At 43.0% G+C, this 27,174-nt stretch overlaps 1 long non-coding RNA gene across 1 annotated transcript in view; it reads right to left on the bottom strand.

Moving 5' to 3' along the window:
* The window catches only part of LOC132482390 (uncharacterized), a 46,726-nt gene extending 23,893 nt beyond the window's left edge, over positions 1–22,833 (bottom strand). The window contains exon 1 of the long non-coding RNA XR_009530914.1: positions 22,751–22,833. This is a non-coding gene — a long non-coding RNA (uncharacterized LOC132482390). The remainder of the gene's footprint in view (positions 1–22,750) is intronic.
* Between the last annotated feature and the right edge of the window lie 4,341 nt (positions 22,834–27,174).

The following is a 27,174-nucleotide window of genomic DNA, read 5'->3' as shown; positions in this document are numbered from 1 at the left end:
CCAGCACAGCCATACCCAGGGCATTCTATAATAAAATCAATAAACCCTCAGATGCACATACATCTATAGTAAGTACCATACCCAGCACAGCCAATCTGTAGCATCCTTGATAAATAACAAGTGCTGGCTTAGTATTCAAGAAAAAAAGAAGCTAAGTTTCTACGACTGCACCTCTTAACACTGTAGAGAACTCTTCAACTCTAGGATATGACTTCATGGAAGAATCCTTGACCCATCTCTCAGGTGCTGTTTTGTCCATATGTCTGCTTTGCAGCAGGGGGTGCACATTTAGAGGCCTCTACCCCCGGCTGTAACCGTGAAAGTCACTCTCTCAGGAGAATATTCAGTTTCCAGGAAAATAAATGTGGAAGATACAGACACTGGAAAAACGACCAACGTTTACTTTAAGCTGCAGCTGCTCTTATTCTGCAAGAAGTCATTTACGTGAAAGAGCCCTGGAGCTTTTCCACGTTTCCAGGAATTCTTCTTCGCTGAGACAACTCCCTCAGAGGCTGCAGAAGTTTGCTTTTATCACACCTTCCTACATGCATCAGCTCAACAAAATAATTTCTACAGGTCACATGAAGTCTGTTCTTAGCCTGAGTGAATGAGAGCTCATTACATTTTAAGATGATTTAAATAACTTGTAAGGCCCCTTGGGTTAAACGGCCATGCCCAGCTATGTTGTAGAATTGGGGGTGAATAAATTATTTGGGGGGAAAATGGAGTTGTCATGGGAAGCAATGGCTTGAAATAATATCAATATAGTCCTGACTAGCCTGCACATGAAGGTCAAATCGAGATTTAGTTCAGGGATTCTGTGCTCAGAGCAGTAACGGGCGTTGACAGAATCACATGGAAGTGGAAGAACCCAAAGTCAGGAGGATAAAGATGTGGTCCTATTCCTACTTCTGTTACTTCTTACAGGGAAAAAAAAATCCCGTTTTTCAGATAAGCCAACTGATTTCATAACTCCACACCCTCCCCACTTAATTATTTCTTCTCCAGCTTTCCCACCTTCTTCCAGCGCCGCTCAAGCCCCCGCCCCATCGATTTCCTCTGGAGTTGTTTTGAAATATCACCCCTTCACCGAAACGCTGCTAACCTACTCCAGGGATGTCTACATGCTTCTTCCTTTTGATGTGTCCTTGTTTTATTGGGTCCACTGCACTGCCTTGTATTTTACTTTTACATCTCTGTCATTCTGGGTATGTGTGTGTGTAAGAGGAGCATTTATTTATGCAGTAAGACGACATACAAAAGAAAACAAGAGAAGGATGAACACAGGATCGAGGACAGCCGCTTCCCTGGATAGAGGAATAGAAGGAGGTGGGGTGGGGAACCGGATAACAGCATGTAGGTTATTTTTAAGGTTCTGTTTTTGTGTGATTGCCTCTCTGACGACTATAAACACACCAAGAAATGCATGAGCCATTTCTAGACTAATGATGAGAGCAGGTCGTGAGTCAAGACTCACGTTTCATGTATGTTTTTGGAACTGAGGTCCAAAAAAAAGAAGGTGTTACATTTACGTCATCTTTATGTATTTTCTACTTTCCCATTGGTCAAAGCTCTTCAAAGATATATGACAAAATTCTTAGTTCCTGTGTTAATGTGGGCTAACACTGCATTTCCTCATCTGTCAAATGGCATAAATACAGTATCTACTTCATAAAGATGTTGTAAGGATTAAATATAAGTACAGGAGAAGGTTCTAGAGAAAGACCTGACACAGAGCAGACACTGAAGAAAAGTTAGCTCTTGTTCATGGGATTATTAAATGAATAGTTTCTGTTGCCATTTAACCAGAATTCTGGAGGAAGACACGCATCTACTTTGGCTCAGGGGTCCTGGAATGTCAAAGTTACATGTGTTTCCATTCTCTTGGTCTCTCTTTCCTTGATGGTCACTACATGTCAGCTGTAGCTCCAGCCATGTCTCCATCGCAGGCAGGAAGAAGGGAAAAGGAGAGAATAAAAGGGAGAAGTCAGCTAAATCCATTTCAGGTCAAGGCACCCTTGTGGAAGCCAAAGCAATGATATCACTTAGCTTCAAGGGAAGATACACCATGCAGTCCTCTTCTACTGGGAGACATTACCACTCAGAACAAAGCAAGAGGACAACTCGGTCTGAGAGAAAGGACAATGAACGTTGGGCAGGCCACTTTCAGGAGCTCCCCGACTTCCACTCCTATCTAACCAGGCTTGTATTATCCTGTCCAGCCTAATAATCAGTCCTATTGAAGAGAAGTTGCAGACCGACTAAGCTTTGTTCTCTTCACCTGCAATGAAGACCATGTCTTGTACAGCAAGCAGGAGGTTGTGTTATCGGTAGAACTATACAATTCTACCAAAATATTCTGGTAGAACTATAAAATTATGAACATTTTCTGTTGTACTCAGCATTTATGTAAATGCCAACTTATTCTGAAACTGAGCTTTCTTGACACCCAACTTACAGTCCATGCCTGTCTGTCATTCTTCCCTTGAGGGCTTGTCAGGGAATGTGGACATAGTCTTTGAATATTCCAAAGTCAGAAACCTCCTTATCTGCAGCTTCAAGGACTGGGACTTTAGGTGCAAAATTTCACTTCCAAGAATATCTATTCTGCCTGAGTAATTTTTCTGTGGAGAATCTCAAGCTACAAGAACACAGTGTATCAATTGATCGTGTGCCTGAAATCAAGGGGAAACACTCAAAGTTCCCCCTTGTGTGAGTATGAGTGACCCTGCAAAGTGTGTGAATTGTACCTAACTCCAAAATGTGAACTGTTTTAAATCAATTCTTCCATGGTGGTCAGAATTATGTCCGAGTAATGGATTTCCACTAGAATTCTAGGAATTAATAACTTAACCCACCTCTTTTTTAAAAAATCACTTTTACATACCACTTTTTAAATTTTAAATTTCACTTAATGTTAAAATGAGTGAGACATCCAGATAATTCAAAACTCATGAATGTTTCTTTTGATATTTCATGCTCATACTTTTGTTTTCTCCAGGTAAGATTTTTATGCACCCATCCAGTGCTTCCTTTATGCAAATAAAAGACGAATATATAATCCTTTTAACACCTTTCCAACACAAAAGTTACTTTTCTACATACATTAATTTGCACCATATTTTTTCATGTAATATAAAGAATTTTTATATACTTAGCAGGATTTTACCTGCTAGTTTTCAAACTTTTTAATCTGTCCAGTCCTACTCTGCTAAAAATCATTTTACCCTGCACATCAACATCCATGGCTTTACCTCTCCTGGGTATGTACTTTGCATTTCTTTCACCGAAAACAGGTTTCATTACCCTTAAAGACCAACAAAGCTAGGCTATGCATTGCCTCTGACTACCTTCAGAAAGTTTTGCAAGAGATAAACTTCCAAAAACTCCATGAGCACTTAAAAGCCAACCTGAAACATACCTGATAGTAGTCCCAAATCTAAGATGCATTCCAAACCACAAAAACAATATGATTTCAAGGCCCTCTGACATTAGAGAATCACAAGCCAAAATTTATGTCTGCAACACTCAAGATCCAAAATCAACAATCTCAAGAATATTCAAAGTGTCTTTGCATCAATTTTTCCCTGGGAAAGGTGACAGGGTAACAGGAGATTGATTTTCTTCTAACAATTCAGTATAAAATTGAAAAAACAACGGTCATTAGGGAGCTATAGGGTAAGTGTTGATCATTCTGGAAAGTTTAAGGAAGCAATACGTCATGACTGACTATTATAAAATCGTGGCAATGGAGATACATATTTTCTTGTTCATGTATTCCAGAATTCCAGAACCAGGACACGTTCCTGAAAGTTGGAAGGTGATAGTTTTATGACAAAAGGACTCACTGTTTACACACCAGGCAGGAAGGATGTAGAACTCATTTCTGGAAGGGTCTATAACAGATGGAGAGTATAAGTAGGCACAGAAGGACCGTGATAAAATCAGAGAGGATGAATCACAAGGAACGTAGAAAAAGAGTGATGACTTATATGGCTATCTACAGACACATTACATAGGAGGTTTGCTTCACCTAAGCAAGAGTCTTTACACAAATGTCCAGGATGGAGCACCCGCTGTCTTGCGCAGTTGCTCTGAACCAGTACCCTGTATGCTACGTTCTCATCCAAGGTGTTCATTTCCCTTCAAAGACTGGAGACCCCTCTGTCCCCATCACTGGACCAGGGCTGTGGCTTTGCCTGGCTTCTTGGCAGTAGGTTGGTCAACAGCTCATCTCAGGACTCGGCCAACCTTGGTAGTCCAAGCAAGTATGGCTGGACCAAGGTAGGCAGCTAATGGATGCAATGAGGCTCTAGGTGAGGATGTGGTTTCAGAAGGTACAGCTGCTCCAGTCACGGAATCACCCCCAGGAGAAAGAGTTTATTGGGGATAGGATGATGGAAATTGGTATAAATACTTTACTGGAGAAAGATAATGGAAGAATTTGATATAGTTTATTGGGGACAGGATGATGGACGTTGGTACAGAGAGTTTATTGGGACTAGTGTGATAGAAGGTGGTATAAATATTTTTTAGGTACAGGGCAAAGGAAGTTACTATAATTTGTATAAAACAAACATTTTATTGGGAGTAGGATGAAGGAAATTGATATAGTTTACTGGGGATAGGACGATGGGCGTGGTGCGAATATTAATTTCTTAGAGATCTCACCTGCTGTGTGCTTCTACAGCCAACTCTTGTTCCTAGTAGCTGGTCCCCTTGTGCGTTTTGTAATTTGGGTTTGTGTACTTATGTGAACGTGTGCTTTACCTGTGAGAAGCCTTCTGCTCATTTTGAGCATACATCCATCTAAGGAAGAGTCACTTTCCAGGTGCCAGGCACCCTGTGTCCTCACAACACTAGGGCATTTTAAGGTAATCATGTTATTATTGTCTTGGGTCTTCTTAAATTGTGGAAGAAATGTAAGGTCTAACCTCGCGAACTCTGCAACAACAGTTCTATAGTTACAAAGTCTTGGAGGAAACATTGTTCCAACCTGGATTTCAGATCAGAAGAGTACATTTTCTTCTTCTTCTTTTTTTTTTTAATATTTATTTATTTGGTTGTGCCGGATCTTAGTTGCGGCAGGTGGCTTCCTTAGTTGCGGCTCAAGGGCTCCTTAGTTGCGGCATGCAGGCTCCTTAGTTGTGGCATGCAAACTCTTAGCTGCAGCATGCATGTGGAATCTAGTTCCCTGATCAGGGATCGAACCCAGGCCCCATGCATTGGGAGCACAGAGTCTTAACCACGGCACCACCAGGGAAGTCCCCTGCGTACATTTTCTTACTTCCTTGTTTTAGAAGGTGGGTTTTTCTTTTCTAGTGCAATGTTTGACTGGCAGAAGAGCCTTCTGAGTTCCTGGCTGCAAAAAGGGATCTCAATTTCTACTCCATCCTTGGTGTAAGATCAAGGTCTTGTGTACTCCCTTTGTTACAAGTGGAAATGTCTAATCCCCTCAAAGAAGTTTTGAGTTCTCTGAATACTCTTATTCCCTGTCCTGTTACATTTCTCCCCCTGGCAATTAATTACTTCCACTTTCTTATAATCTGCTGTGTGTGTTTTTTTAAATCATCTTTATTGGAGTATAATTGCTTTACAATGGTGTGTTAGTTTCTGCTTTATAACAAAGTGAATCAGTTATACATATACATATGTCCCCGTATCTCTTCCCTCTTGCGTCTCCCTCCCTCCCACCCTCCCTATCCCACCCCTCTAGGTGGTCACAAACCACTGAGCTGATCTCCCTGTGCTATGCGGCTGCTGTGTGTTTTAAAGAATGTTTGCCACGCCTTACCCAGAATTTTTATGTATTCTCCAGTGGGAATGTTGCTTTGGTAAAAAGTCTGCCATATTGGTAGAAACAAAAATCCTACACTTTTCTTGTCCGTGCGTCCTGCCTTTACTTCTCCTCCTCAGCTTCTTGAGAGAAGGACGCCAGCAGCCTCCCAATGAACTTCATTGACTACAGACTTTTTCTTATTTCTGTCTACTGGCAATGACCTCTGAGCTTAATTTTATTGAAGTGTTTTATTTACACGCCAATACCCTGCTCCAAACATTACTATGTTCTTCCACTGTCCGATTATAGAACGAAATTTTGAGATTTCTAGGTCTATTTCAGCTTTGACGGCTCTACTTGGACAAACTCATGTGGACCGCTTCTCCATGACTGGGCTCTTTTTGCATCAGGCTGATTTAAGTGAGGACCCTCAAAGCATTCCCTTCTCATTCTCAGTGCTGTTGGTCATCTTATCCTTTTCTTCTGTGAAACAACTTCTCTTCTTCTTTATTTCGGAGGTAAATCCAAATCACTCTGCAGGTCCATCCTTGTTTACGAGGCTTTTTACTAATCAAGGGAGCTCTGACCCCAATAATACCCTGGAGCATTTCTTGTAATTGCTCCGAAGGAACAGGTAAATACCGAGACTTTTACTGTTCGTTGTTTTATGGGCATTTACCTCATGTTCCCAATTAGTTTTAATTGTAACAGAGATTTTTTAAAATGATCCACTCATCACAAAGTGCCTATCCGAATGTTCATTGTACTTAACAGAAGAGCCACATGAGGCATGCTTTAAGAATGGTGTATGTAAAGTAGTTGTAAACTAACGTTGAATTATCTCTTTTTCTGAGACTGGAGAACACGGCATGTCTTCAATTAATTAGGATACTGCCTGCTAGGATTGGGCACCACTGAGTTCATAGTAGATCCATCACTTAACATGCAGCATGGTGGGCAGGGGAGGTAAAGCATTCTCTATGCTCCCAGACCTTTAGGTCCATTCTTCTCTCCAAGACCGTGAGCTCATCCAGCAGATGCACCATGTCTCCATGTGCTGTATCCTAAACAGAAGCAGATGACACAGTATCCAAGCTAAACTTCACCGCCATTTGGTGCCATTCAAGAAAATCTTGTCCAAATAAACGGAGAACAGCAAATCCTTGATGTTTCAGAAATCTAGAAGGTAGGTGGGCTACTTCTCCTTCAATTAATCCTCATTAAGTTAAGTCTTCAGAATGGGCTTGATGAGAACTTGGGCAGGAGACACTGTGGAATTTTTTTTCTGATGAGTAATTAGAGTTCACTCTTCCCTGATATTGAAAGACAGTGGACCTACACACTTCAAGGATCATGAAACACAGAACAGTATCCACATCCTATATTGAAACTTATGGATTCTAAAGAAGACTCATTTGGGTTGATGGAGGGCAAACAGGAATTAGTTAACCTGATGAGAACCAAAGAATAAGAAGAAAAATGGAAGCAATCTATATTCCTTCGGGAAGGTGACTATACATAACTAACAAAATTCCCTGGTTCTATTCCCTAAAACAGAGCCAAGAAAATAATGCATGATTTGACTTTTATAACAAGAAGTTATTTAATCCATGCCATTTCTCAGAATCTCTTTGGTCGAAAGGTTGCCAACTTTTACCAGCAGAAATCAAAGATCATATCTGCTTCTCAGCAAGACAGACTGTGCAACACCAAGATGCTGAAATATCACCGTTTTAGTAGGTTGGGTGCATTGGGGACCCTAGGAGAACACAGAGGAAGAAAATGATTGATTTTAACACACTGTTGATGGGCGAGGTTGCAATCCCAGTGGCATGTGAGGCAAGCAGACATGGTAACCACAGACGTCATGAACAGCCCCGTGAAGGAAAGTGGCATGGCCACTGTTTGCAGGGGACTCCAGGAAGTTTCTTTTGTTGGAGCAGAACTGTTTTTCAATATTGAAGGCAAAAGACATCTCTGGTAAGGACAACGCTTTCAATCAACGCTTAGTAAACGTGAAGGAAATGGACTCACGTACAGTCAAAGAAAAGAAGAATGTTCCAGGTTGGAGGAACATTTCAATGACGTCAAGAACAAAACACATTTCATGAAAGAGGAGTAAAGTATGCCTGTCTTGTTAAAGGTAGGACTTAAAAAAAAATTAAATCTCTCACTATAAGGCAATTTTCCTAAAACCTCTCAACATGGGTCTACCTAAATTTTTTTTTTTTTTTTCTCTTTTTGCGGTATGCGGGCCTCTCACTGTTGTGGCCTCTCCCGTTGCGGAGCACAGGCTCCGGATGCGCAGGCCCAGCGGCCATGGCTCACGGGCCCAGCCGCTCCGCGGCATATGGGATCCTCCCAGACCGGGGCACGAACCCATATCCCCTGCATCGGCAGGCGGACTCTTAACCACTGCACCACCAGGGAGACCCTAGTCTACCTAAATTTTGAGAACCGTTGTTCTAAACCTTAAGAGACAAAAATCTCCCATGTATATACAGTATTTTATATATTGCTTGCATATTGTTACATAACAAATATTTGAACTACACCTGTTATTCTCACATTGATATATTAATTCATATTAATAACTCATAATAACGATATTGATGGCTAACTTTATATAGTGTTTGTACTAGGTGTCAGGCACAAATGCTTTACACACAAACTAGTAACTCACTGAATTCTCAAAAGTTCTAAGAGGTAAGGCATTTTTTTATCATCATTCTATAGATCAGGAAACTGAGGCTCAAAGGTAAAGGAATTGCCCAAGACCGCAAAGGTTATAAATGATGACATATGAAACCACCACTCTTACTCATTATGCTATAACTTATTATTTAATAATAAGGACAGTAAATTCCCTAATTACAGTATAAAAAAGAAATAAATGGAAAGTAATATGTGATCATATAGTACGTAGTTTCACCATATGACATAATGAAGTGGTCCAAAGCTTTGGGGGTTAAACTGCTTGTGCCAGTGACTCAAATACCACGAGCAGTGTTGGAATTCTTCTAAAATTGTTAACAACTCTTGGTAAGTTTCCAAACAAATAAACTGCCATTTTCCCTCTAATTACTTGGCAGCTGTGCTCTTGGAAAATTCAGTGCCTATTGTAACTGTGCAAAAAAAAAATATATATATATGCCTTGAGTTTAGATATAAAATGCAGTTAGGTTCTAGGTTCAGATAATTATGGAGAGCTTTTTTATGTCAACAGATACTTAGAGGGATATTTCAAAGTTGTGTGGGAAATGGTATGATTCTTTTTTGCTTTTTTTAAATTACGTTTTGTTTCAACGTCATGGACACTGTGGAACTTTTTATCATTCCTGGCTGCCGCCTGCTAAATGACAGTAGTGATACTAAATTATCATAATAACACTAGTAACAACACAATGCCACAGCCATCTTTGAAGAGTTACTGTCCTAAGGAATCCATGGATAGAATTCGGGATGGCCTGAACTCTGCAATTCTAGGCAAAACGTAGAGTGCAGGTGCATTCTTCTTGGGGAGCTCTCAGTAACTTTCAGCAAATTCTCAAATCATCATTAACATCTATTCCCCCCAAAGTTAAGAACCACTGATCTCGGGTATTCCACGATCGTCGACTTTTTCCAATCCCTTTTCCATCTGGTAACCATTCTTTTTGGTTTGCACAGGACACTCTTGGCAAGTTCAAAACCTGCATGATTTTGACTGTTGGCCCAGCATCCTTCTCAACTTAGCATCCATCACAGACTTTGTTTTTTGTTTTTTGGCCGCACTGCAGCATGCGGGATCTTGGGTTTCCTGAACAGGGCCTGAACCCGCACTCCCTGCAGTGGAAGCACGGAGTCTTCACCGCCGGACCACCGCGGAAGTCTCTATCACAGAGTTCTTATTTCCAATCAACGATGCCAAACACTGCCCACAGCTGCATTAAGATGAGCTAGGACAGGTGGGGTGGAACACCACTCTAAAGTTCCCAGATTCTGCCGTGATGTTTTTGCTGGTCCTACGTGCAATACAGAGGTGGTCTGCAGAGTCATCGCTTAAACCTACAATTACACTTGAAGGGCAAAAGCTGCAGAACCTCTTCCCCCAACCCTTTCCGGGGGCAAGGTCATGAGCATCTCCTTTGAAAGGCACTATGCAGGGTGGTGGCTAATAATGCAACTTGTGTTGGGGCAGAAGCTGGTGCTGTGGACTCTTTCTGGTCTCCGATGATGGTGTCCAGTAGTACTGGCTATTTGGTATACCAGTTGAGCCACGGCCGTTGCCAGGACCCAGACTATATGTGAAGCCATCGGGGCAAGGTTTAGGGTAGCAATAGGACATTATTGGGAATATGGCAAATGTGTGCTGGAGAAAGGAAGGCTCCGTAGTACTCTCTTAGTGCATATAAATATTCTGTGAATGCCTGTGATGGTAGTCTCGCCATTAAGGCTATAGTATAAATCCACTGTTATTTATTTGTGTTTGGCCATTCTGATAACATATGTACTGTCCATTTCACGGTTAGGGTCTTCAGCGACCTGTCCAGATTTTGTAGCTGCATTCAGTGGGGGTTACTACGTACTGTTCCCATGTGTTACAGGCTGAATTGTATGCCCTCAAAATTCATGTGTTGACACCCTAGCACCCAATATAACTGTATATTTGGAGACAGAGTCACTAAGGTTAAATGAAGTCATTAGGGTGGGCCCTGATCCCACAGGACTAGTGTCCTTATAAGAAGAAGAGATTAGGACACAGATGCACAAGGAGGGATGACCATGTGAGGACACAGGAGGAGACGGCCGTCTGCACGCCCAGGAGAGAGGTCTCAGGAGGAACCAGCCTTGCTGACACCTTGATCTTAGACATTCAACCTCCAGACCATGAGAAAATAAATTTCTATTTTTTTAAGCCACCCAGTTTGTGGTACTTTATTATGGCAACCCAAGCAGGCTAATCCACCATTTTATTGAGAACTAAAATGCAACAAACATATATATATATATACACATATATGTATATATATATATATACACATACACACACATATATATATATATATATATATAATTTTTTTCCTTGTGATGAGAGCCCTTAGGATTACTCTCTGTTAAGAAATATTTTTAATGATATGTGTGTGGGCAGAAATCCTTTTTAAGAGAATATATAGCTCCATCAGTTCAATAAAATTTATTTCTCAGTCAATAACTTTTAAACAATTAATCATAAAATTTATAAATTTATGCTTTTGTTTTTGTGTCCCCATGTCTCTCAAGAGACCTAGTGGAATGGTGAAATTATATAGTCACCTTATTCAAATTTCTGTTAACCCAGACACTCCCGAATTCCAATTCCTTTCCTCTTCATTTCTCTCCTTTAAATGGTTAGTCGTTTACAGAAGATATCGAACACCATTCTCTGACAGTCCCCTCGTGTGCGCCCTTCCCATAATGGCATTAACCATCGATTAACATTTTAAAACGTTCCCTTAATGTTTCACAATATTAACAAAGTCTTTAATCCTTTCTGGAAAGTTAAATCCATAGTTCTTCTTGGTGGACTGTGTGACAGCTATCGAACCAGCTCCCCAGTTACCAGGCTCATGGGATTCCTCCCCAGGCATCCCTGTTGGTCTGTCAACCCTAATAAATGAATCCAGGCTGAGAGGGATGACTCATAGGACCAACTGTAAAAGGGTTTTGTGTGGACGGTGACCTGTTTACACACTGTTCCCTCCCGGGATGATGGAGGAAGGTATTCAACACAAAGGAGTGAAATTTCAAGAGTTTTGATCTGCAATAGGATTCTCTGTGTATGGAGACTTTGAAGGAGAGATCACAGTTGCCCTAGAGAGAGTTTCCCTCATGCAGCGACCTTTCACGTCCACCCTAAAATGTGTTGGGGTGGGGGACTGAGGAAGGCTGGAGGCCATGAACCTGGGGCAAGGAGACGATCTCCAAACTATCTCTGTGGCTTTGGGTAATGCCTTAAGCATCAGAGCCTTGGTTTCATCAACTTGACTGTAAAAAGAATTATAGGCACCCTACCTATTTCCTAGTGTCAGAATGAAATAAAGACGTAGGCATAAAAGTGTTAAGTCCATTATAGAACATTATATAGTGATAAAGCTGAATGACCCCCTCGTAATAATAATTATTAAGTGGTGCCTTTTTGAGAATGGAAGCGGGGCGGTTTTAAATTCTGCCGTGTCCTTTACGTCTGGGATCCAGTATTATTATTGTACATTTGTCATGCATTCTCATGATGATTGCATTAGTTCTCCTCTGTAACTGTTAATATGCGGGCAGGCTTCCAAACTCCTCCAAATGCATGCGTTTAGGATAACCATAAATCAACAGATTTTTACTGAAATAATGAGTTCTCATTATGAATATGAAATGGATTAAAAGACAAGACATGTCTACCCAGCAGTTGACCGGATTAGTGAAAAAAATAGGACTCTATGGATATTCATTCTCATGATTTATTGCAAGGATACATAAATCTGTGCTTTAGAAGTTTAAACTATATATTTTGCCCTTGATTTCTAAAACCTGCTAATAAATCCAGTTCAGCTTCTCATTGAGAAATCATTATTCTAAGCGTCAACTCCAGCTAAGTATGAGGACTTATCAGCCTGGAAAATACGTGTACAAAAGGAACCCCAGGGTTTGAAACTGTACCAATAAATCTTTAAAAAGAAAAAAAAAAACGTTTTTAAACAAATCCTTACCTTCCAGTTGGGATATAAGTGAAAGATTCAGAAATTATGACCTTAAATATATACAATGATGGCCAGCATAAGCCATCACCTAATCTGAATTTAACACAGGAGAATTTCCGAGTGGTAAGTATTAGGAATCACAGCGTGAGAAGTATTATTTTAAATGAACGTTTAAAGAGATTTCTACTTGGCAGGAGTTAGTAGGGGGATAGATGCTGTTTTGACCCCTTGCCCAGATCTTTACAGGGCAGATGGAGATCTCTTCCAGCCGCTGGAACGGGTGCTATTAACAGGTCACAGCCGCTCTCCTCTGTAGAGAGCTGCCCTTGGTGGAGAATAAGTTGCCCCGCCTGGAAAGTTACCCCCTACCTACCCACCCTGAAGACCCCACAGCCAAATGCCTCCTGACATGGGGGCTACAAATGGTAGTCCCTCTTGCTTCAAAGCTGGATGGTGCAGTCTGCGCTCCAGGAGCCCTGCCACCATGATATCAGACCAAGGCTCTATTTTACCAGGGGCTGGTCCTTTCTCATTTCTCTGCACCTTGCTTGCTGGTTTTTCCCTCAGTGAATCAATGGCACTCAAATTCCTGTCTCAGATTCTTCTTCTAGGGAACCCAACCAAAGACTCCAGCTATTTCCAATGATTGTTTACATGCGTCTTGCCATTCCAGTTCACCTGGATGACCAACACCCATTTAAGATAAGTGGGGTCAGCTTTCAAGTTGCAACAAATTCTTTCTTGTCTAGTGAAGCTCCTTGGTCAGAGTCTCAACATCTGAACGTGTCAACAGGATCTTCTTGTTTTCCCATTTTGTGATTACTCATACAAAATTCAGAGGTGACTGTGAGTGCAATTATTATCCTAAAAAGGGATACTGATGTTTCATTTGGTTTCAGTGAATGAAGCGAAGTCTTGGTCATTTGAGCTTTACATATCGGTGTCTGTTTGTTTTTTTGTTTTTTGCGGTACGCGGGCCTCTCACTGTTGCGGCCTCTCCCGTTGTGGAGCACAGACTCCGGACACGCAGGCTCAGCGGCCATGGCTCACGGGCCCAGCCGCTCCACGGCATGTGGGATCTTCCCAGACCGGGGCACGAACCCATGTCCCCTGCATCGGCAGGCAGACTCTCAACCACTGCGCCACTGGGGAAGCCCTCGGCGTCCGTTTTAAGAAGGGTGAAGACGTCTCCACCCAAAGAAGAGGCTGCAATGAGACATGGGCTTTCTGACTGCCAAAGCCCCTGTTCCCCCATCACAACTTGGAAGCATCATTAAGAAATACATTAAGAGCACAAGACGTTCTGAAATTAGCACACAGCACTTTGGTAGCTAGCAAAACATTTCCCGTTACTTGGCCAATGATGATGAATGTAGCTATGGATGAGGATGCTAATGATGGGGCTTAAAATATTCAATACATCAAGAACGTTCCGTACAGGAGCTACTTAAATCCAAGGCTATTGGTGACTCTTTGGCGATTAACTTAGAGGCATCTAACGTTTTTCCTTGGCAACATCTGCATCCCTAGCAAGAGAAACAAGATCTACAGAGCATCTTCTGTCATCCTCTTTTGGCTCTGAGGTGCATGTGCAACTATTATACAGAGATTTGCTTCTGTACATATAAGAGCAAGAATGGATGTTGAATTTACAGGGTGAGGATGAATCTTGAACGCTAAATTCAACATGGCGGATTTCTGTGGATATCTGTGATCCTCTTGAGGCACCAGCTGGCTCTTGGGGAGAAGTGGAAATCAATGATGACTTCTGACAGCACACGCTGGCTGGGGGAGGATCTCTGGACCACACTGCCTAGAATCAAAGCACTGCTTGCACTCAGCACTTCTTGCTTGGTACGGATGCCTCTCTGGGCATCGGTGCTCACTGTAAAAATGGGTGTTAAGAGTAACTTCTGGGGCCTCCCTCGTGGCGCAAGTGGTTGAGAGTCCGCCTGCCGATGCAGGGGATACGGGTTCGTGCCCCGGTCTGGGAGGATCCCATATGCCGCGGAGCGGCTGGGCCCGTGGGCCGTGGCCGCTGAGCCTGCGCGTCCGGAGCCTGCGCGTCTGGAGCCTGTGCTCCACAACGGGGGAGGCCACAGCAGTGAGAGGCCCGCATACCGCAAAAAAAAAAAAAAAAAAAAAAAAAGAGTAACTTCTGCTCATGGCTGTTGTAAAGCTTGAACTGTGAAGTTAGCAAATGTAGCATACTTAGAAAGCTACCTGATGTGAAACACTCTAAATTCTGTGCAAAAACATTATTAATCAATATACTAATTATTATATATGCATTATTGTGTACTATATTCTATATACATATATAATTATACATGATATTATATGTAATTATACCTTATATATTATATTTATAATTATACATTATATAGTATGTTGTATAATTATACATTATATGTAACATAATATATAATTACAATATAATTAATGATCAATTTGTTAATATACAATATAATATATATATATTTAATATATATGAAATATAAAATCATATAAAGTATATAATAAATGTATGTATATAAAAAGAGGCAAAGAAGAGACATATCTATAGACATATGTGTACATGTGTGTTGTCTGTATCTAAATGGTACACGCAGTTAACAAGCCTCTTGTGTTCTTCGTTTTCAAACAATAATGACCTGACAGGGGCCCGTATGAACCAGCACCATTTCTAGGGTCCTTGTCACAGGCCACCTCGTGTTGTCTTCCCACACATACTCCCCGAAACATCCAATTTCATACTCCTTTACACTGTATGAAGCATTAGATATGTTCATCACTCCACTGTCAAGATTACTCTACTCTGGGCTTCCCTGGTGGCGCAGTGGTTGAGAGTCCACCTGCCGATGCAGGGGACACGGGTTCATGCCCCAGTCCGGGAAGATCCCACATGCCACGGAGCGGCTGGGCCCGTGAGCCATGGCCGCTGAGCCTGGGCGTCTGGAGCCTGTGCTCCGCAACAGGAGAGGCCACAGCAGTGAGAGGCCCGCGTACGGCAAAAAAAAAAAAAAAAAAAAAAAGATTACTCTACTCAGGGAAAGGAAGAGAAAGTCCAGACTAGAACATCTGATCATGGGAAAGAAAGTGACTTAGTAAGAATAGAAAGATACCATGGACAAGGATGTAGGCTTGTTAAATTCACGGCTAATGGATACTTACACTCCTGTAACTGATGCTAGGAATGAATTCAGTGCAACTCAACTGCCATGACTGAATCTCTTTATCTAAGTACATGAGCATATGCCCTCGTGTTTGAACATATGTCCAAGATTCCCTGGGGCCTTAGTCCTTAAAAAAACACTTTATATTTTCAAATGGGAAGATCTCTACTATTTATTGCTTGATATAGTGTTTGCTGATATATAAAAATGACATTTAAACAGAAAAAAAACATGAATGAAAGAGGAAAATAGGGATTATTAATTGGATATTTCTCATTGCAGTTGAAACTTAGGAGAAACTATGTCACACGAGGAAAATAATGCATGCAATTTTCCTCCTGTCCTAAAAATATGGTTTTGAAAAGATAACTTGAGCTGTTTGATATTTTTGGAATGCAGCCTTGTATGTGTGGGGAGGGGGATGAAAAGAGTTCTGAAGGGGGTGGAGGAAAGAAAAGTGTGATCAGTTTTGCCATAACTCCTTCATGCCTTAGTTACTTATTTATTTATTTGGTTGCACCGGGTCTTAGTGATGGCAGCCAGGCTCCTTAGTTGTGGCTCACCAGCTCCTTGGTTGCGGCACGTGGGCTCCTTAGTTGCAGCTGGTGGGCTCCTTAGTTGTGACATGCGAACTCTTAGTTGTGGCACGCATATGGGATCTAGTTCCCTAACCAGGGATCGAACCCGGGCCCCCTGCATTGGGAGCACGGAGTCTTAAACGCGGTGCCACCAGGGAAGTCCTTCGTGCCTTCTTTATGTTGGTTTTTAAAACATAATAGCACGTTAGAGAAGTACTGTATTTTGAAGTCCCCTGTGGACCTGCCCTCAATTTCATTTCCCTTCTTCTCTTCCCAGCAAACTCAGTTTGGTTTTCACAGTGTCCTGGATCCCTGAATTGTGTTATCATTCTAATACTTATGTGTCTACCTTTCTATCAATGTTTATCTATTCATCTTTCTTTCTTTCCTTCCATGTATCTATCCACCTATCATCTATCTATCACCTATTTATATCTATCCATCTCTCCTTCCTTCTTTCCTTCCTTCCTCCCTTCCATATATCTACCCATCTATCTTCTATCTCAAGCATCTATCTCATCTATCATCTAGTTCTATCTGATCTACCTACCTACATCTATCCATCCATCATGTATGTCTACCCAACCACCTTCCTTCCTTCTCTTTTCTTTCTTCCTGTTTCTTTCTCTCCTTCCCTATATCTATCCATCTACCTATCATCTATCTAATCTATCGTCTATCTCAATCATCTATCTCATCTCTCATCTATTCATATCGCTCTACATACCTACATACATCTATCCATCATCTATCTATCTATCTACCACCTATCTATTCATTTTTAAAACTTAAGCAAATGGTATCATGCTGAAGGTCACTTCTTTTATTCATCATTCAACTTGAGACTCATTAAACTGATACCTATAACTACAGCTTATTTATTTTACTTATAATTATTCCATCGTGGGTAGTTTCTAATTTTTCATTATTATTATTATTATTATTTTTTTTTTTTCTTTTTGCGGTATGTGGGCCTCTCACTGTTGTGGCCTCTCCCGTTGCGGAGCACAGGCTCCGGATGCGCAGGCCCAGCGGCCATGGCTCACGGGCCCAGCCGCTCCGCGGCATATGGGATCCTCCCAGACCGGGGCACGAACCCGTATCCCCTGCATCGGCAGGCGGACTCTTAACCACTGCGCCACCAGGGAGGCCCTAATTTTTCATTATTACGAGCAAGTTACTGTGAACATTCTTGTCCATACTCTGTGCACATGGCCTGAGCTTCTGTGGAGTAGCAGCTGGCTGGAGAGCTGAGTGCATCTTCAACTCAACTGATGCTTCGAGAAGTCTTCCCAAAGTGGTTTGGTCAATCCACATGCCCTGTAACAGTACGGAGATCCATTTCTGCTTCACAATTTCCTCGGTGCTTGAGACTATCTGACTTAAATTTTTGCCCAACTTAAGGGAGTCGTATTCATGTTTTAACTCGAGTTTCCCTGTCCGTAGTAATGCACATAGAATGTTACTGCCATTCAGGTTCTTGTCTTCTAAGTGCTATGCATTTCCTATTTTCCATGGAGGTTTTTCCCCTCCTCTTCTTTTTGACTGGTCGTTATCTGTGTGTGTGTGTGTGTGTACTTTTATATACTCTTACAAACATGTATATTCATTTACTGTCATTCTAAGCTTTAGATATGTGAAGACTGTCGTCAGCATTAGAATGCAAGTTTGAGATTATTATGGATTTTCAGTGGGATGTTTTTAGGATGATGTGATGTCCCTAGCCTCTATTCCCTGCTTTGGTCTTCAAGTCAATTGTATGTGATAGACATATAATATACGTATGTTCTTATATATATGAGTGTATTATAATATATTCTTGATAGTAATCATAAACATTTGGGGTGAATAGTCTTCACAGATTCTTGGCTCTTCTCTTTGTTGATGGTATATTTTATTTTTAGAAGTATTAAGCATCTGTGTATTCAAATTAACCAATTAAAATAATTGGTTCCTTTTGTGTCTGAAATTCAGGAAAGACTATTCCTTCACGATGCCGCTAAACGCTAGCTGTTTCGTATCTTTCTTAAATAGGATGCCTAATAAGGCTTTTCCTATTACATAAGGACAAAAATGGGACGACCATTTAAGAAGATACCAACATTAAAAGCATGTTATGCTGTTGTTCTGGACTGAGCACATTTGGCTATAATTGGAAGCAACTGCTCCATAAACACCAAGTTCACCATTATCACATTACACAGATATATCAGGGTATGTTTCCAAAGTACTTTTATATCATTTTTATTTGTTATTACCCCGTGCCCTAGTTTTAATTGGAAAGCATTCCCTCTCAGTACAAAATTCCTAATTAAATCCCCAGACTACACTATGAAATCTGTCCCCACCTTTTTTTTTTTTTACAGGAAGTAGACACCATTTGAAGGAGGAATGCATGCATCTTAATTAGGCTGTTCATCTTTGCTCAACTAGGAACCCATCACTGGATTTTGGAAAAATAAATTCTACCCAAGCTTGTTCTAAAGGTTTCTAAATTGGGGTTATTGTATTCTATAATTCTATGTCTTGTGAAACAAGCTTTACAAAATTCCCCTGGCTAACCTTGAGTAATAAGACAGTCACAAAAGGACACAGTGGTATGATTCCATTTATACGAGGTGCCGAAAACAGTCAAAATCAGAGGCAGAAAGTAGAATGGTGGGTGCCAGGGCCTGGGGGAGGGGGAATGGGGAAGTCGTGTTTCATGGGGCCAGAGTTTCAGTTGAGTGAGATGAGAGTTCTGGAGATGGATAGTGGGGATGCTTGCACAACAGTGGGAATGTACTTAATGCCACCGAACCGTACACTTCAAAATAGTTACAATGGTAACTTCTATGTTATGCGTATTTTACCACAATTTAAAATATTTTAACCCCCTTTAAAACTGATCAGGGCACTCTCATTGTACACAGATAGCGTAGGTGAGCAAAAGAAGAAATGATATCGCCTGAAGAAGTGATTTCCATTGGTCATTCCAGCATCCTCATGGTTTATGTTGGTCCAAGTTTGTACGGGTCACACACAAAGAAGCAGACACTTGCTAAGATATTTTCTATGAGCGTTTTCCTTACTGAAATATATTGCCTTGTAACACTGTACACTTAAGGTGTACAACATGTTCTTTTGATATATTTCTGTACTGTAATATGGTCGCCATTGTAACAATAGTTAGCACCTTCATCACATCCCATAATGATCGTGTCTTTTCAAGATATTTTCTATGGAATAGTTGCAGTGCTGGTATTTCAAGAAGTACAGACCAGGTAATGGAAATCGAGCCGTTTGTGTGCTAATTTCTAAAAGCAAGAGCTGGAGAAAAGACAGGCATCGTAGCGATGGTTATACCTGGCCAGAATCTTAGAGCTCTTCCAGTCCAATTTCAAACTCCTGGGTGTGGAGTATAGGGGAAAACAGGTTAACAACCACAGGAAGATTGCTGGTGGGTGAAGAGGCTGGAGATCCGGATCTTCCGGCCTTGGGGTTAAAACGTGCTCCACCTTCAACATCCAGAAACCAGTGATGCATCTTCCGCCATGACCTTTACTGATCTCCCATCTCCTGGCACTTTGATGAGATGACACTGGACATCTCGTCCATTATTTTTCTCTATAACATCAATTTTAAGGTTCAGCAGGGCAACTGTTTCCTGACCTACTTTTACTTTTCTTTGATACTCAATACTTCATTTGACGATGTCGACTGCCTCACACATGTGGATGATTTCTGCAAGAAGCGTTTGGGCGTGCTTGGCTTGGGGCTTCCAAAAACATGCACAGAAGTGTCTGTGATATAAGGTGCACCTGTTCGGCGATCTTTAAAACCCGCTACTCGGTAGAGGGTCATCGATGTAAATCAGGGAAAGTCTAAAGTCCACACTGGAAACCTGGCCACACATCTTTCATCCTTGAAGCTCCTTCTGAGGATTACGTGGTATTGTATATTGCTTGTTGTTCTTCTCTAAATCCTGTCTTGTCGAGGGCAAGGTCAAGAAGACAGTGTACAGGGCTGCGTGGCCATCATGCACATGCCAGGTGATCCCACAAATCATGGGCCTTTCATGAACATCTCGGACAAAAGATGATTCTGCCCTCATTGAGTTTAACCAAATAGGTTCCCAGCCCAAAGCTCCCAATGGAAGAACACTTAGAATGACAGCTGGGGGGTGGGGAGTCGGCTGCATCACACAAGGTAACACATGTGAAATGATTCCATAAGCTTTAACACGTGGCTTTCAGCGATTGTGATGATGGATGCTATTATTACAATTAAAATCACTACTAATGAGATATTTTAGACCATTTTTGATACTTTAAAAATAGGTCTTAGCAAACTACAACCAGGGTGCCAAATCTAGCCAGCTGCCTGTATCTGTGTGTTTTAAGGGTTGCTGAGTTAAGAATGGCCTGAACATTTCCAAAATGGTTACATTTTCAATGATTGTATATATACCTGTGTTAATTTCCTCAACTTTGCATCTTAGTTCACCAAGTTGAATGTCTAAACTATTTACTTTAAGAAGTTTGAAGAACTCCGCCTTACATTTTATACCCAATCAAAATATGGGCAGAAGACCTAAATAGACATTTCTCCAAAGAAGACATACAGATGGCCAACAAACACATGAAAAGACGCTCAACATCACTAATTATTAGAGAAATGCAAATCAAAACTACAATGAGGTACCACCTCACACTGGTCAGAATGGCCATCATTAAAAAGTCTACAAATAACAAATGCTGGAGAGGGTGTGGAGAAAAGGGAGGCCTCTTGCACTGTTGGTGCGAATGTAAGTTGGTGCAGCCACTATGGAGAACAGGATGGAGGTTCCTTAAAAAACTAAAAATAGAGTTACCATATGATCCAGCAATCCCACTCCTGGGCATATATCTGGAGAAAACCATGATTCAGAAAGATCCATGGGCCCCTATATTCATAGCAGCACTATTCACAATAGCCAAAACATGGAAGCAACTTAAATGTCCATCAACAGATGAATGGATAAAGAAGATATGGTACATATATACAATGGAATACTACTCAGGCATAAAGAAGAATGAAATAATGCCATCTGCAGCAACATGGATGGACCTAGAGATGATTATACTAAGTGAAGCAAGTCAGAGAGAGAAAGACAAATACCATATGATATCACTTATATGTGGAAGCTAAAATAGGACACAAATGAACATATCTATGAAACAGAAACAGAATCACAGACATAGAGAACAGACTGGTGGTTGCCAAGGGGGTTGGGGGTAGGGGAGGGATAGAGATGGACTGGGAGTTTGGGGTTAGCAGGTGCAAACTATTCCATATACAATGGATAAACAACAAGGTCCTATTGTAGAGCACAGGGAACTATATTCAATATCCTGTGATAAACCGTAATGGAAAAGAATATGAAAAAGAATATATATGTGTATAACTCAGTCACTTTGCTTTACAGCAGTAATTAACACAACACTGTAAATCAACTATACTTCAACGAAAAACAAAAAAGAAATGTAAATGCAGACATGCAATTTCAGGGCTCACAGGAACCCTATGATATAATGAGCGTCGTGTAATAGGAAGAATGAGAGGTCCGCATGAGAAGACCAAATTCCGTTTATCCATTACCATCTGTGTCCCTATATGAGTCTGCTCATCTGTAAAGGAGAAAGTAAGAAAGAGGGGATGGTGGTACTAAAAATACCACCTAGTTTAAAGCCTAGACAAGTGTTGGAGGAATAAAATGCAGCGATGTATATAGGAAAGCCTTAAAGCTGGAGTAGGAGAAAGTGAAGGAGATCTGAAAACCTACACTGAAGGGTGTGTCAGGAAGTGCAGCCCCAGCTCAGCTCAGATGACACAGTCCAAACCACCCAGATGGGGACTGGATGCTCAGACGGTGAATCTGATGCGTCAGCTTGACGGGGCCACGGGTGCCCAGACAGCTGGTTAGACATTAACTCTGGGTGTGTCTGTGCAGGTGTTTCTGGAAGAGGTTAGCATGTGAATCAGTGGATGAGGTACAGCAGACGCCCTGACCCTAGTGTGGGTGGGTGTCACCCAATCCCTGGAGAGTCTGCGTGGAACCAAAGGCAGAGGGAGGCTGACTTTGCTCTCTTCCCGACTGTGTGAGCTGGGACGTCCGTCTCCTCCTGCACTGGGAGTTACACCATCAATGTTCCTGGTTCTCAGGCCCTGGGGCACACCCAGCTCTGGCTTCTGTCTAACCAAGTCGCTGTCATTTCCCCAAAGACGCCCCGTGCTTCGTCACCTCCAGCCCCATCACTCCACTTTTCATCCCTGCATCACCTCCCCTATATATTCTCCCTCACCTTATGAAATCTCAAGGCTCTCCCATCCTGCAAAAAACCAGAAGTCCCATCCTGAAACGAAAGCTGTCCCCTTTCAAAGCATAAGAGGTCAGTCACCCATCCAAATCTTCATAAATGCTGTTAAAAAACAATGAGCTCACAGGGCTTGTGTGTGCAACACCCAACACAGGATTTGAACTTTTACCTGCATCAGCCTTGAGCCTTTTAGTGTGTCTTCATCTCATCCGTGTGTGCTCCTTGCAGGTTCCTACATGGCAGGGTCCCTGGGGTCTGCTTCCTTGTACACCCCACCCTCTGCAAAGCCTTCCGCAGCTGAAAGGTACACAGTACGTGCCTGTCAATGAACTGATTCATGGTGTGATGGGTAAGACCCACTTCCTGGTAACCATTTAAGGGCGCTGAATCTCTCCTGCTGTCAGCGGCCATTCCATAATAATACCCAATCCGCAGAACCCATGAATCTCACCCCTGGTATAAACACTTCTCTAAACAGCACTGTTTCTAGGTCTGCATGACAGGCTCCTTAAGACAGGACCACCCAAAACTCAAGGGCACACAACGTGTGCCCTGAGTGTTCATGTTGTTTCACTGCCGTGCTTTTCAGTAAAGCCTGTATTCTCAGGTCTTGCTACTGCTGCAGGGTCTGAGAAGTACCTCCCTTGGATGGGATGGTGATTTCCACGTTAGGCTGGGGCAACTAAAGTGAGGGCACGGTCTCATAAGAATTACAGAGCGGTTGTCAGCCTGGGCCTCCCACTTATGAGAGGTGGTACTGAGCCACGGGGACCCACTTGGAGGTCCACAGACAGGGCATCCCCTCTCTCCCTACTCTGCTTCCGTACCTGCATCTCCATCCATTGGGAGCATCCCTCATGCACCTGTGCCCTTGTCCACCAGGCGTGAACTCGGATGCACCTGCTCCATGGATTCTGAGACAGGGTTGGGGAATGCCATACAAATTAATCTAATAGAAAAGGTTTATATATTGCAGGTTGTCACCTCTCCTGAGGCTTTTTACCGCCACTCTTTCCCCCTCACTTTCTTGTCGCTGTTGCTGCTGTCTTTTCAGTAACATTCACTTTTTGGAAGAGACCCACACACCTCTGTACTGGGTGCTGCACATGGCAACGTATGTCATCATTTTACTTATACCCACCAGCCCTAATTTCGGGAGCCCCGGAGCAGCCTGCTTCATCCTTAAACCATACGCGATGTGGCCAACTCTGCATTCCCTCTATATTTATCAACCTTTTTTATTTTTAACAATTTTAATTTTTAAACATGGCTGATTAGCCTTTTAAGATAATGGCAGAAGTAATGCTGTGTAACTGAACATAAAGGTTAGAATATTTCCTTTTCAGTCCCCCCACCACCCCGCACCGGCCCCCAGGCTCATTCTGGATGTATCAAGTTATTCGGTAAGATTTCTTTTAGCTTCCAGCTTCCAAAGAAATGCCTATGGAAAGCAGAAATGGTGCCTGAGCAGAAACATTTAAAAAATTATTTTGGCATCTCACTAAATACCTAGGAATTGGGTCCAATCTAAAAATAACTCGGTCATAGTTTTTCTTCCTGTCGTTTTGAGACCCCGTCGTCCTATAATCTTGGAGCCATGCTCACCAGTAACAAAAGGAGTATTCTCTTTGGTGCCCTTGTTCCGTCTGCTTAAATCATCCTTTTATTCAATTCATGTCTCAGGAATTACGCAGTGGTGGAAAGTAGTGATGATTTGGAGGCATGGTGTCTATTAAAAATTGAGCAAGCGTTCGCCCCTCTTGGTCACCAGTGACCTTTCTGTATCTAATCTTTTGCTCGGCACCCGTTAGCAGAGCAGACTCTCTTCATATAATTGCTCAAGGCTTTCTAGAAAAACCAGCTGGCCATGGCCAAACTTCAATAGACTTCAAGAGACAGCCAAACTTCCCAGGCTGCTAGGAAAGCACAGGGAAATCTGGGCTTCATGCATTTGGGGCAAAGCTCTTACAGTGCACACATGTACACAAAGATGCTCCAAAGGGGGGCTTTCCTGAAGCTTGAAACTAACAACCAGTTCAGGAAAATTAACTGGTCACTTGACATTTAAGAAAAGATCTCGTGCAGATACTGGTCTGTCAGCTGGTCTCGTTCAGAAAGAGTTATTGATCCAGCAGTTGTTTATTGATTTTTACACCAGTCTTGCTCTTAAAAAAAAAAACAAAAAACTCTGCAACTAACTTACTTTATCTCATATGTGAATAATACAATTGTTAGCAACAGCAGGATGTTTCCCAGAATTCCAATCCTTCGCATCTGTCTTACCGTTTCTTTGCTTTACAGGTGTGAAGGAAGCCTAATTTACCTAGGAGAGGGGTCTGCATGTACGGCTTGCAGCCTCCCTCTGCTGTAGGTTTGGGACATGTACCACATGCAGCAGACATAGAATTATGAAAATGGAACCCTGGGCTGTCAAACTGTATCACATCCATGGTGCTCTTGTACATGCCTTACAAGTAATGCCTCTTCTTACCTTTCTCTGCCGTGCACAGAATTCTTATGTGCGATTTCCCACAAATACAAGTCTCAAGGGACTACAGGAAGCGGCAGTCTTTCCCAGAGGCCATCTGGAGTACTCCAAGAGTGGTGCAGTTTCATTGGGTGGAGCGACCGATCTCAAGCCCCTGAACACATCTGCCCCAAGGCCAAGGGCCTCCCGTGGTCCTTGGTCCTCAAAACTGTGGCAGCCCACTGCCCGTGGAAACCCTGTTGGTGTCCAGACATCACAACGGGGTGGTGTGCCCACTCTGGGGATCTTCTCCTGTTGGGAGGACACGAATGGTCTGGTGAGCATGGAAGGTTTCCAACCGTGTCCACCCAGAAGAGCAAACCCTGACAGGCACGTGCGTGTGAGAAGGCGCCCTCCTAGGCTGCAGAGCAAGATGCCTGATGAGATTTAAGAGTCTCCAGGAGGAGGCAGGGGTGACGGGATGCTGAGGAGGGTGGGAGTCTTCCACCGCCATCAGAAATGTGCGAATGACATTTAAGCCCATGAAGGGTCCAGGGATCAAAGGGGTGATAGAAGCAAGGCCCGCGAGCAGGATTTGGGGGGCCAGATGTTTTCATCCAGCGTCAGGGCGGGGAGAAGTGGGAAGGGCACGCAACCCTACAGCCTTTTACAAACGCTAACGAACCTCAGTGGCCTGGAGGACGAAGGGCTCCGGTATCAGCCCCCAGCTTCCTCTTTCAAGGGGAGGACTGAGGACCACACAGCTCATCGTCTCTGAAAGAGAAAGGATTTCCACGTTCAAGATGTAAATCGAACCCCTTTCATCCCATTCACTCGCTCCTCCCTGCAGAGGACCCTAGTTCTGGAAGCATTTTCACAGCCACTCCCCCCCAGCCCCCGCCCGGCACAGAAGCGCACAATCGCTGCACATCCTATCCCTACTGATGGGGGGCGTGGTTTACGGAGCACGTGCGTAAATGCGCGAATAGCAGCACACCTTCCAGGGATGCGCAGACACAGAAGACCGCCCCCGGGAGCAGTGGTTCCTGGGCTTCGACGATCACGTTTGATGAAGTGATGTGCTGTGCTGTCCGGCATTTGAAGGATCCTAAACAGCATTTTTTTTTTTTTTTTTTTGGTACGCGGGCCTCTCACTGCTGTGGCCTCTCCTGTTGCGGAGCACAGGCTCCGGACGCGCAGGCTCAGCGGCCATGGCTCACGGGCCCAGCCGCGCCGCGGCATGTGGGATCTTCCCGGACCGGGGCACGATCCCGTGTTCCCTGCATCGGCAGGCGGACTCCCAACCACTGCGCCACCAGGGGAGCCCCTGAACAGCTTTACTTTTAAAGGAGAGGAGAGCGTCGAGCTTTCCAGGCCTCCCTACAAGCAGGGGGATCCTCGGGCTTTCAGGTCTCTTACTGGCTCGTTTTCCCGGCCAAGAATGCCCCGTGGAATCCTTTGAACGCCCTGCCAGTTGCAAAGTGCCCTCATTTTCATGGATGCCCTTGAATGAGCCCTTTCACGGAAGCTTTCCCACAGCCCGGAAAGCCATCTGGGCGCGCCCGCTCGGGTTTCGTGCGTCTTGGTGCCAGAAAGAGAAGAGGCACAGGCCTCCGCCTGGCTCCTGAAAGCATTCCTGGGCTGGCGCGTCATGGGCGTGAGAAACCGCCTGAGAGGCTCAGAGGGAAAGCTGTCCCCCCAAAAGAGTCCCCGAAGCCACTTTGAAACGAATCTTCTTGAAAGAATCTTACAGGATGGGGAAAGCAAGTCTTTCAGAGACTTAACACTGTTTATGAAAATGGTGTTTATAAGGGAAATGAACGGCCACGTGTAAACACCCTATCTCTTCTGCAATTTTACGTCCCAAAATATTGATGGAAGCGGTAGGGCTTTTCTTGCATAAACAAGGCCACCTAGTAGAAAAATGTAACGCCTAGACTTTTCCCAAATTATCTCTGTGTTTATCAAGTCATGGGGGACAGACATGGGGTTGGGGGGAGCCTGGCATTTAAAGCTTATTGTCACCATTAGGAGGAAACACAGGTTATTCATTCTTTCATTCATACAAATGTAAGGTGTCTGGCTGTGCTTAGCAGCTAAGGGGGAATCCAGCAGTAACTGGGCAC

This window comes from Mesoplodon densirostris, chromosome X (genome assembly GCF_025265405.1).
Source record: "Mesoplodon densirostris isolate mMesDen1 chromosome X, mMesDen1 primary haplotype, whole genome shotgun sequence".
Lineage (NCBI taxonomy): Eukaryota > Metazoa > Chordata > Mammalia > Artiodactyla > Ziphiidae > Mesoplodon > Mesoplodon densirostris.
Note: the sequence above shows the minus strand (reverse complement) of the source record. Positions and strands in the feature narration are given on the sequence as shown.